Genomic DNA, 10,187 nt, shown 5'->3' with positions numbered 1-10,187 from the left:
CTCAAATTGCATCCAAGGTATAGTGCTATTAGGAAATACACAGGGTAGTGTTGCTCTTCTAAAGTTGTGTGTTAAAATGTGGTTTAGTACAGGAAAAAGTAATCTAAATTTTTCTGTCAATTCTCAAAATGTTAAGCTCTTAAAATATAATAATGCCCTAGTTTCTTGTAGCACCCACAAACACCAAAGAAGGTATTAACCCTGCCCCCAAAGGTTTCAAATACAAAAAAAGTAAATAAATTAAGCCTCACGAAGCATTATATAGCTATTTGTAAAAAGGGAAGGCCTCACTGTGCTACTGTTCATATAGACTGGGACAAGGCCCTCCTACAAAGGTGGCAGCAGAGCTAGGAATTAGAGCTGGTTGGAAAACTGGGGAAGGGGCTCCACAGAAAATTCCAAAAACTGTCAACAAAATATTGTAGCCCAAACCTAAAATATTTCTACTCAAAATGGCACTATGGTGCCTTCTGGGAATTATAGATTGGGTGCCTTGTACTCCATGCTCCTATGGGTTGGGATTTTTGGCTAGACAACTACTCACATGATGTATCACTTACTCCTCTTTTGGAGAGGGGAGGACGTCCCTGGCCATAGTGCATCATGGGAGATGGGAATCCGTAAGTGATGGTTCCCAGCTCTAATGTCTAGTCAACACTTCCCAATTCACTTTGTAGCCTGATGTGTGACAAAATTGGGATGAATCTCCCAGAAACACTGTACCAAAAACATATATAAGGTAGTATAAAATTCACATGGGCCACATAACCATCAAACAAGGACTGAAAGCAGATCAAGCGGCAGCAATATTGCCTAGTAATTAGAGTAGTTGTATTTCTTACCAAAGACCCAGAAGAAAAGTGTATTATGTCTGAAGCCCCCATTGTCACAAGTTTCCCTCAGGAATCTCTCTCAGAAAAGTTGCTTCCCTCCACCCTGTTAGAAATATGTTTGCAATATTTATGTATTGCATTTATGTATTGTTTGCAATCAAAATGAAACTGGCATGCTGTTGACACAGATCTTTTATGAACAAATGAGACCACAAAAATAGTTGAGGGATGTCCAATGATAGGGAAGCATGAACGTTTCCCCATGGCAAGAGAAAAAGTGATCAGCAACAGTCAAAAAAAAGAAAAGGGTTGATTTTGTTTAATATAGTAGAAAGTGTGAGCAAACAGTGCCACCCATTTAGAGGTGAGTTCTGCTCCTTGATTGCACAACTATTTTTAACCTTCTTAGTGTCATAGAGAGTCTGGTTATAACCCTTGTTATGTTTCCCCCTCCACACAAAAAGAATCCATGGACTTTCAGCCGGAGTGATTTATTTTAGATTAAATGGGATTTCTAATCTGAAAAGTGACAAACAGAAAAAGTGGCACCTTCTTACCCAGCAGATCTGCTCCCTGTGTGTATTCAGTTTTATCTGCTCATGTTAGTGATTAAATGTATCTTACTATGTTTTAGTCTGTTGGCACTGCAGAGCTGATACAGCTAAGAGGGAGCAAGTTGGATTCTGTCCCTTTTTGTGCTTTAACAGAACATATGCAGTGCTTCTAACCCCCAAGAATTCAAAAGTCATGAGGCAGGCCCCCAAAAGTCATGCTGTTAGCTTAAAAACCCCATGAGATTTTTTAAAAATAATAAACTTATGGTTCTTTTTTGCTTTCTAGTTTCTGGGCCTTTAAGGTGCACTCTGGTCATATTTTCAAGTTTCTTTGCATCCCTGAGGGCTAGAAACTTACTGGGGTTTTAGTTTGTTTGTTTGTTTGTTTATAAATAAAGGCAGAGATTCTCAAATATTCACTTGACTCCAGTAGCTAGGGCTTTAAGAACTCGTTGCAAGACTTGTGATGAAGTCACAAGAGTGAGCAGCACTGTCTAAAAGAGCCATTATACCTGTGCAAACCCTTTGAAGACATTGAGGTTGCCCAGATGTCATTGAGAGCATAATCTGACCTGTAGCACCATCCTTGCCACTCAGGCCCATTACCAGCACAGACATATTTGACCCCTCCCCCCCCCCCCCCCCCCCCCCCCGCTTTTGTTTATAAAGACTAGTAGAGCAAGCATGGCTATGACACGTTATTCAGTAAGGGCCTGCTTCTGCACCCATTGAAATCAATAGAAAAGTTTCTGTGACAGAGACCCCTTTGGCAAAAGCACCCTGTTCTTGGCAAACAACTCTCACCTCAGAGCAGACAAACTCATTGCACCAAACACATCTTACAGGCTATTTATCCATAAAGCAGAACATGTAAGGTGTCCACAGAAAGCTTGTAATTTGTCAAGATTCATAACCATTGCAAGACATATGGAATGGGTAATATTTAATGAATAATGTATTTATACTGAAACTATGCTTTATGGACTTGGCGTAGAAATTAGTCACCAGAAGATAATGTGTCTCAGTCAGGACCCATGGAGGCAAGGGGGAGTTGTCACCCCACTCTGTTCATCCAGGGAGGCAATGCAAGGTTCAATTGTTTAGCCTTGCACACTACTAAGACTTTGAGTGGGAAACCAACAGAGGCAACAACAAATAAAACCACTTAAAGGTAAAAAAAAAGAAACTTTACCACAAGACAGGGGTTCACCCTGTCTGTGAATAGAAACAAAAGGCTGCTTTCAGTATAACACAGAGGAGTGGAAAAGCATCCTGTATCCATTCATCAAGGAAACCTCTTGTGGGGCAGGGGGTGCTTTCATGAACATTTGGAGCCTGGTTCTTGAGCAACCAGCTATCTCTGCATTAGACTGTATTTTGTGAGAGAAAAAAATCTACTTTATTAGATCAGAAAGGTAACAATTGATAAGTATAGACCCAGGCTTACATTTTAGGATTTTGTTTGTATTGTAACCATTTGTTTCCTGCACCCTCTCTTGTTTCTAGTTAAATTTTTGTTCTTTCTTAAATAAACCTGTTTTTGTTTTCTTATAAGTGCTCACGAGCACTGTGTGGTTTAGAGGAGCAGTGGTCTAAAGTCAAACTGGTAAACTGGGTACACTGATCTTTTGGGTGCAGAGGATCTGGGATTTCTGCAAGTAGATAGCATGAGGGGCTGGTTATCATAGGGGACTACTGCCAAGGAACTCAAGGATTGGGGTGCACCTACTGTTAACCTGTAAGGTGAAATTAGAGCTGGCATAGCCCAGAAGAGAGTGTTTGTGTGCCTAAAAAGCTGGTGATGACAGGGAGCTGACAGCCAGCTATTACAAGACAGAAACTCTCACACTCGGGGCAGGGGGTAACAAGGTGGCTCTCAGTCCTGGGTACCCCAAGATTCATCGGTTACCTTTGATCAAGTTCATGTAAGTAACTTTTGTTTATTTCAAAGAGAATGGTCCAGTGAACTGCACAAATTAGAAAAGGTGAATGTCATACTCTGAAAAATGTATGCCTTCTCGGTGGTTCTCTCTAGACTCTAGATTGTAGCTTCCTGGGTATCAAGGGAAAGTTTACTCACTCTTGAGTTTTTTATTTCCTAAATATTTTCAGCAAATTTGCTTTGAGATAGAAAATTTTAGAGATCGAACAGCCAACAAAACAAAACAAAAAACTAAATAGAAAAAATGTCACCCTCAAGCAGTTTCATCAAGGGATAAAATTTTAAATCACATCATGTCTCACACCCATTTCTTAGCGTAAAATAAATCACTCGAACAGAGGGCAAGCCAATTTTTACTTTAAAAAATGTTTTGTCCTAAGGCTGTCTTCATGAACTTCAAAAGCACACTTCATAATTACGCTACCTATCTAAGGAAACCCAATATTTCACCTCCAACCTTCCTCCACTTGTGTTATAATTTTTAATAGTTAATAAATTATTTTAATTTTAAACTGGTTATTTTCTTGAAATTACATGTCTTAATGTAAAATAATTTTGTATATCTTTTTAACATATACACCTTAAAGTTATATTTTAGTAAGCATAAGAAATTTCTTTCCCATTACCTCTTGGTTTAGTATTTAATTTTGGGATACCCCCATTTTAATTTGATTTTAATACTAGTTTCTTTATTTTGAAAATCAATTCATTTTGGCAAGTTTCTTGATTTTCGGAGGTTCAGAATTTTTTTCTCTTTTTTGGCAAGAGTGTTCCAAGATATTTTGTTTTGGAGGCACCAATGTGTATTGGGTAAACATTTGTCTTTCATAAGCATTCTGTTACAAACTACAGAATTAAGGATGATAGGCTCATCTCAATATATACATTATGGAGTTATGTTCACAAATCCCAACTCATTGAAATGAGTTTTGTTCCTAAATCTTTTTGTATGTTTCAAAGTCTGTTAATGAAACATGAACCTTGTTTCCCTTCTAGCACAACCCACCCATCTCCTGAGAAGCCACTAGGTTCTAGCTTAATCTTACCTAGTTTGTCACAAACATCATGGGAACAAAGCCTACAAGGACATTGCATTTTTCCTTTAAGATGCGATTGGGTGGGTGGATGGGGGAGGGACAACAAAGGATAGAGAAAGAAAATTTGTTGGCATGTTTCTCCAACAAAAAATGGGTGAATGGGGGCAGAGAAAGTAGAGTTGGTCCCTTTTACGTTATGAGGGCATCCAAAAAAGATATTTGTTACAATAAAAAGCAAAGCACAGTAGCTTTCTGAATGTTTAAATTTTATTTCCCGCAGTTATCATCATCTAAGGAGCAGCATGTTTTCTCTTGAGTCTGGCATAGCCACTGGCTGAAGCAACAGATGTATCACACTGATGATACTGAAGGGAAGGGAAAAACATCTGTCTGTAGGAGCTTTTTTTGACTCAGAGGACTGAATGTATAAGCCTTACAGGAACGCCCCCACACACTTGTAATCCTAATTTATTCATTGTTGATTTATTTATATACCTTTATTCAAGAGCCTCGGGTATACAGTAGTGCATGTAGATAAGTTTTAGTATATAAATGAAATTTGTTCCCTATTTTAAGACAATGCCAAAGATTTCTTTTAAACTTAGGATACTTGTAAAGCAGCGTGTTAGATGTCTAATCTATTGAAGCTAGCATCTGATGTTTTAGAACATATACACTGCCATCTAAGATGCCTAGCGTATTCTCTAGCACATCTGTGGTTCAATTAAAGAACCTAGTGAACAATTAAAATTCAGGTCAGCACACAGCAGCAATAGCTCATTTTGATGTGAGGTCAGTATTGGTCACTCATGTACTCATTAAACAGGGTAATCCATTTTGTGCCGTAAAATCGCCTTCGTGCAGTAAATATGTCAGAACTAACCAAAACTCTATTTAATTATCATTGTTCTGAAAGCAATCGCAAATAAAACAGCACTGCTTGTTTGATATATGAATATTTCTTCTTCCAACCACACCAGAGCTAGAAATCAAAGTTCTGGAGTTTTGGTTGTAAAACCGGTTTATGTCATGTACTGTTGCTATTACCCTTGCTTGAGTGTACATGCGCGCATGTGCAAACACACATCGCTTAGATATAGTGGCTAAGCCCCATTATCAGCCATTCAGCTCTGTGCTGGCATAGGAGACCACTGCACAGATCTAACTGACTTTATACATGGTGGGGATATGGGATCATACACCTCTGACGACCCCTCCCCACACTCTGCCCATTAATCTCTCTCAGCCAAGCCTGCTTTTTAACATCCCAAACATTTGCTGTCTGAAAGCTGCTCAACCACGAAATAAAATCCAAATACCGCAACAGCCACAAAAATGTTTCCTTCTGTTGTCTAAATGTGGGATTCTTCCTGACCCTTGAATAAATTACACTGGTCTGAGGCCCAGAATAGGTTATATTCATTCCTGCACCAGTGATGAGCTTAAGGTCCAATATCTCCTAACCTTTGCTCTAGATTCCCAGCTTCCCAATGGGGGACACAACACTTGTTTCTTGATGTAGGAGGCCAGAAGTTAGACTTCAGCTGGGATTTGGGAGCTAGGCGCCCAACCCCTACTAAAATGCAGTGAGTTGGAGACTTGATCCTTCGCTATTTAACTACCATTTACTTCCATGGGAGCAAAATCTGGTCATAGGCACCTAATTTACAAAAGCTCCTTTCAAACTCCAAGCCTTAAATTGTATTGTTATATACTGAAAAGACTGTTTTAGGTAATATTTACAGGTTTTAGAAACATTAGTTATAATTGTCTTCTTTCAGTCCTGTGCACTGAACTTATACTTGGATTTACAGTGCTAAGGGAGCCTGGCTTCAGAGGCGGAGCCTCCGGCGGGATTTGAAAAATAGTCCCAGTGAAAGTTTTAATCTCTTTCAGAAATGTTTGAGATACTGTTTCTGTCCAAAAAAGCTCCTACAGACACATTAACATACACAGATCTCTACACACTTTAACATGAGCCTTGTAGAACTAAGTTAAGGTGAGTTAAAGAGTATTCTGCATTGCTTCTTCTGCAGCTGTGACTGATGAGGATTTAAATCCGCCCTTGCATTGAATCTCGAATACCAACACTCCATTAACAAGTTGGTATTTTTTGCAGCTCTTGTGCTGCTGGTAATCCCCACAGCAGTTACTGACTACATTCACAGTCTAATGGAAGGCCAGTACAGATTATATCCCTTTACCCCTAAATTTCAGGAAATCCTACTTTGATTATTTTGCATTCCCATTTGTGGGGCTCTTCCAAGGCAGAAATACATAAGATTCCATTGTCATTCAAGGTCGATGCTGTTCCTTGATGTGACTAGCATGAGGTGCCCATGTAGCAAAAACTTCTGCCCAACAGCTCTATGTGACAGTTTGCATTAAGTTTCTCTTCTAAAATAAATACAATAATGTTTGAAAGATACAGCACCATTCTACTATAGAAAGAGAAAACTCTCTCTCTCTCAACATAGCAGGAAAACTGGCTTGGGCTCTTCTGCTAAGTGAATGTAGATAGATGAATTATTTCTTTCCCATTAAAGTTATTGTCATCAAGTGTATTGAGAGAGGAACAAAAATAAATGGAAACGTTATTGGGCCCTAGTAGACTTACAATTTGTGGATTCTTTTTATGCATATCCATGGAGTATTCCATCTTTATCCTCCCAAGTCACTCAGAACAACACATCAAAGAGCATGTTTGCATTTCTATAATAGATAACAGCATTGACACAAGCTTCTGGGTTCAGACAAATTACAACTGAATTAACAATCTCACAATATTTATAAACTATAAATTGAGCCTCGTAAAAATCCAACAAGGTGAAATAATAATTTTAAAGCCTTTTAGAAATCACTTTTTCATAGTTAAAAATATTAATTCAGGTGGCCAGTGCATCATCATTTTATTTTCTAACAACTCTGATTCTGTTGCAAGAGTCAGACAGTAGCCCTTGTTTCTACAGGTCACAGTAGCACCAAACATTTGAACAAGAGGGTTTGGTGACTGAATCATTGCTCCATGATAGAAGTGAACTGTTACTGATCTAAACCTGTGCCAGCCAGCACATTTTGAGGTGAAATCAAACCTCTGCCCGCTCCTCACCTAGCTGTATGGAATGGGCAACAGCAGCCCATAAAGGCAGCTCACCCCACTCTGCTGAGACCAACGAGGCATGTAGCCTATATCAAATAAGGAACAATCTTTCCTGTAACTTCTATAGCACTTTCTACTTGAGAATCTGAAAATGTTTTCACACATTATAAGTTAAACCTCATAAGACTACCCTGCCTTAAGTTATTACCTGTTTTACAAACCCGGACACTGAGGCAGAGAAAAGGCCTGGTTTTCAGATGAGCTGTGCAGCCACTTCTTTTTATCAAAGACAAAGGGGCAGGCCAGCCACTGGGGACTCCCTGCATGTCATATAGCTCCTACAAGGGCTCTATAGCACTTTCCTTCACAGTGCCTGGTATAGTGGGTATGAAGAGAACAGGGCCAGAAAGCACAATGTAACTCCGTCTATTCTTGGCTGCCAGAATGGCCTCTTGAGGCTATAGGAAGCCAAGAGCAAATTTGGGCAGCCCTAAGGCTCTAGAGCTACCTTTCTCCCACGTCCAGGTCCTGGGCTGGGCAGAATCCATCCTACCTGAGAACTTAAGCCATAGTTTCAGTGTTAATAGACACTTCAGTGTGGCACCAGATCTTACCAGAAGTAGATGCAAAATCTGCAGACATATGTCCACTGCCACAAAGATCAACACACCTTTTAAGATCCAAGAGTCCTAAACATGCCTATCACAACTTGTGGTGTACCTCATACAACCAGACAACTAGACAATCGCTACACTCCCGAATGAGTTCACACAGGAAAATGATAAAAGACAAACACCACATCACCTATGGGTGAACACTTTTCACAAAGCAATCACTCTGTATCTGATTTATTAGTCCTCATCCTCAAAGGAAACCTGCACAACACTTTCAAAAGACAAGCCTGGGAGCTTAAATTCATAACTTTATTAGACACTAAAAATCATGGTCTTAATAAAGACACTGGATTTATGGCTTATTACAACAATCTGTAGCCCACTAACCTCCCTTTTTGTTCTATGAACATGGTGTTAACAGGCCACTTCCCCTTGAACTGTCCTTTAGAATATGTGCTAACTACTTATGCTAAACTATTTGTTCGATCTTGTATTTATCTGTGACATTCTCAGTACCTGTCCAAGACCTGAAAGAGAGCTCTGTGTAGCTCAAAAGCTTGAATCTCTCACCAGCAGAAGTTGGTCCAATAAAAGATATTACCTCTCCTGGAATTAACACCTCCTCATCTATTATTGGGAGTGGACTACATCCACCCTGATTGAACTGGCCCTGTCGACACTGGTTCTCCACTTGTGAGGTAACTCCCTTCCCTTCATGTGTCATTATATAATGCCTGCATCTGTAATTTTCACTCCATGCATCTGAAGTGGTGTTTTACCCATGAAAGTTTATGCCCAAATAAATCTGTTAGTCTTTCAGGTGCCACCAGACTCCTTGTTGTTTTTGTGGATACAGACTAACACAGCTATCCCCTGATACTTGGCTCACTGGCCTTTTCTCTCAAATATCCTGGGACTGACACAGCTACAACAGCCCTGCATACTTCAGTGTGGAGTCAAGTTAAAAACAAACGTGAATCATTCAGGCAGCAATTCTCTACACAGCCACATTAACAGCATAACATACATAAGACTTGTCTTCACTATCATGCTACATCGGCGCAACTGCATCGATGTAGTGCACCTTCTGAAGACACGCTATGTTGACGGGAGAGCGCTCCACCCTCAACGTAATTACTCCACTTCAACAAGAGGTGTAGACCCCGCTTTAAGTCAATGCAACTTACATCGCTCAGAGGGGGTGGATTTTTTTCCACCCCTGCGCGATGAAAGATACATCGACTTAAGCGGTAGCATAGACAAGGCCATAAAATCAGAAAGGAAAACAAGAAATACAGGAAAGTCAGTGCAAGGTGTTCAGGTATCTTCACACATTTAGTTTAAAAGAGCAATATAAACCTCAGAGCAGAAACATTTTCTGGATCTTAATTACCAGACTGGGCAATCAATTCATAGTCAATATTCCCCAGGAAACATCCTGTATGGGGATTATTATTACTTAACATGTGCAAAAAAAGAGAGAGGAAAAAAGGGGGGAGACATCTTTTATGAAAGGATAAAGTTTATAAAGGTGTGAAATTTTAGACAGATGGTTTTATACAGAGATGTTTCTAAAAGAACAAATGAGATGGACAAATGTATTACTCACCTTTATTCAGAGTAGATCCCACATTTAAAAACTGATTGTCAACTTCTAGACAGGACATATATCTTCCATATTTGGATACTCACAACAGTAGCTAAGCATAAAAAAATATACATTTAGTGTCAGATATTTAAAGGTATTTAAGCATCTAAAGTTGCAAGTTGTTGCCTTGTGGGATTTTCAAAGCATGTAGATGCCGAAGGTACTTAGGCACCTACTGGGATTTTCAGGTGTGCTTATCTGCAATTAAATATCAATTAAAATCTGGCCCTTAATTACTCTTGACTTGAATATTCAACTGTAATATTTGGATAAACTATTGTCCAATTATTACCATTTTTGAAAATTGGGTTTACTCTTTCAGAAATAGCTATCCCTGCTGTACTATTTTACCTTATAGATTCTACCTATATTTCCCCCCACTCCCAACCCCGCCCCTAGAAAGTCCTCCAGGAAACAGAAACCGTTGCACTATCTCCTGGTGGCCTCCAGTATTGTATT

At 39.4% G+C, this 10,187-nt stretch overlaps 1 long non-coding RNA gene across 1 annotated transcript; it reads right to left on the bottom strand.

Annotated features, from left to right (window-relative positions):
* Positions 1-4,639: 4,639 nt before the first annotated feature.
* On the bottom strand, positions 4,640-9,812 carry LOC122465495. The gene is made up of 3 exons (XR_006290396.1): positions 9,690-9,812; positions 6,984-7,078; positions 4,640-4,731 (listed from the first exon to the last, which is right to left on the bottom strand). It is a non-coding gene; the product is annotated as an uncharacterized LOC122465495 (long non-coding RNA).
* Between the last annotated feature and the right edge of the window lie 375 nt (positions 9,813-10,187).

This window comes from Chelonia mydas, chromosome 4 (genome assembly GCF_015237465.2).
Source record: "Chelonia mydas isolate rCheMyd1 chromosome 4, rCheMyd1.pri.v2, whole genome shotgun sequence".
NCBI lineage: Eukaryota > Metazoa > Chordata > Testudines > Cheloniidae > Chelonia > Chelonia mydas.
Note: the sequence above shows the minus strand (reverse complement) of the source record. Positions and strands in the feature narration are given on the sequence as shown.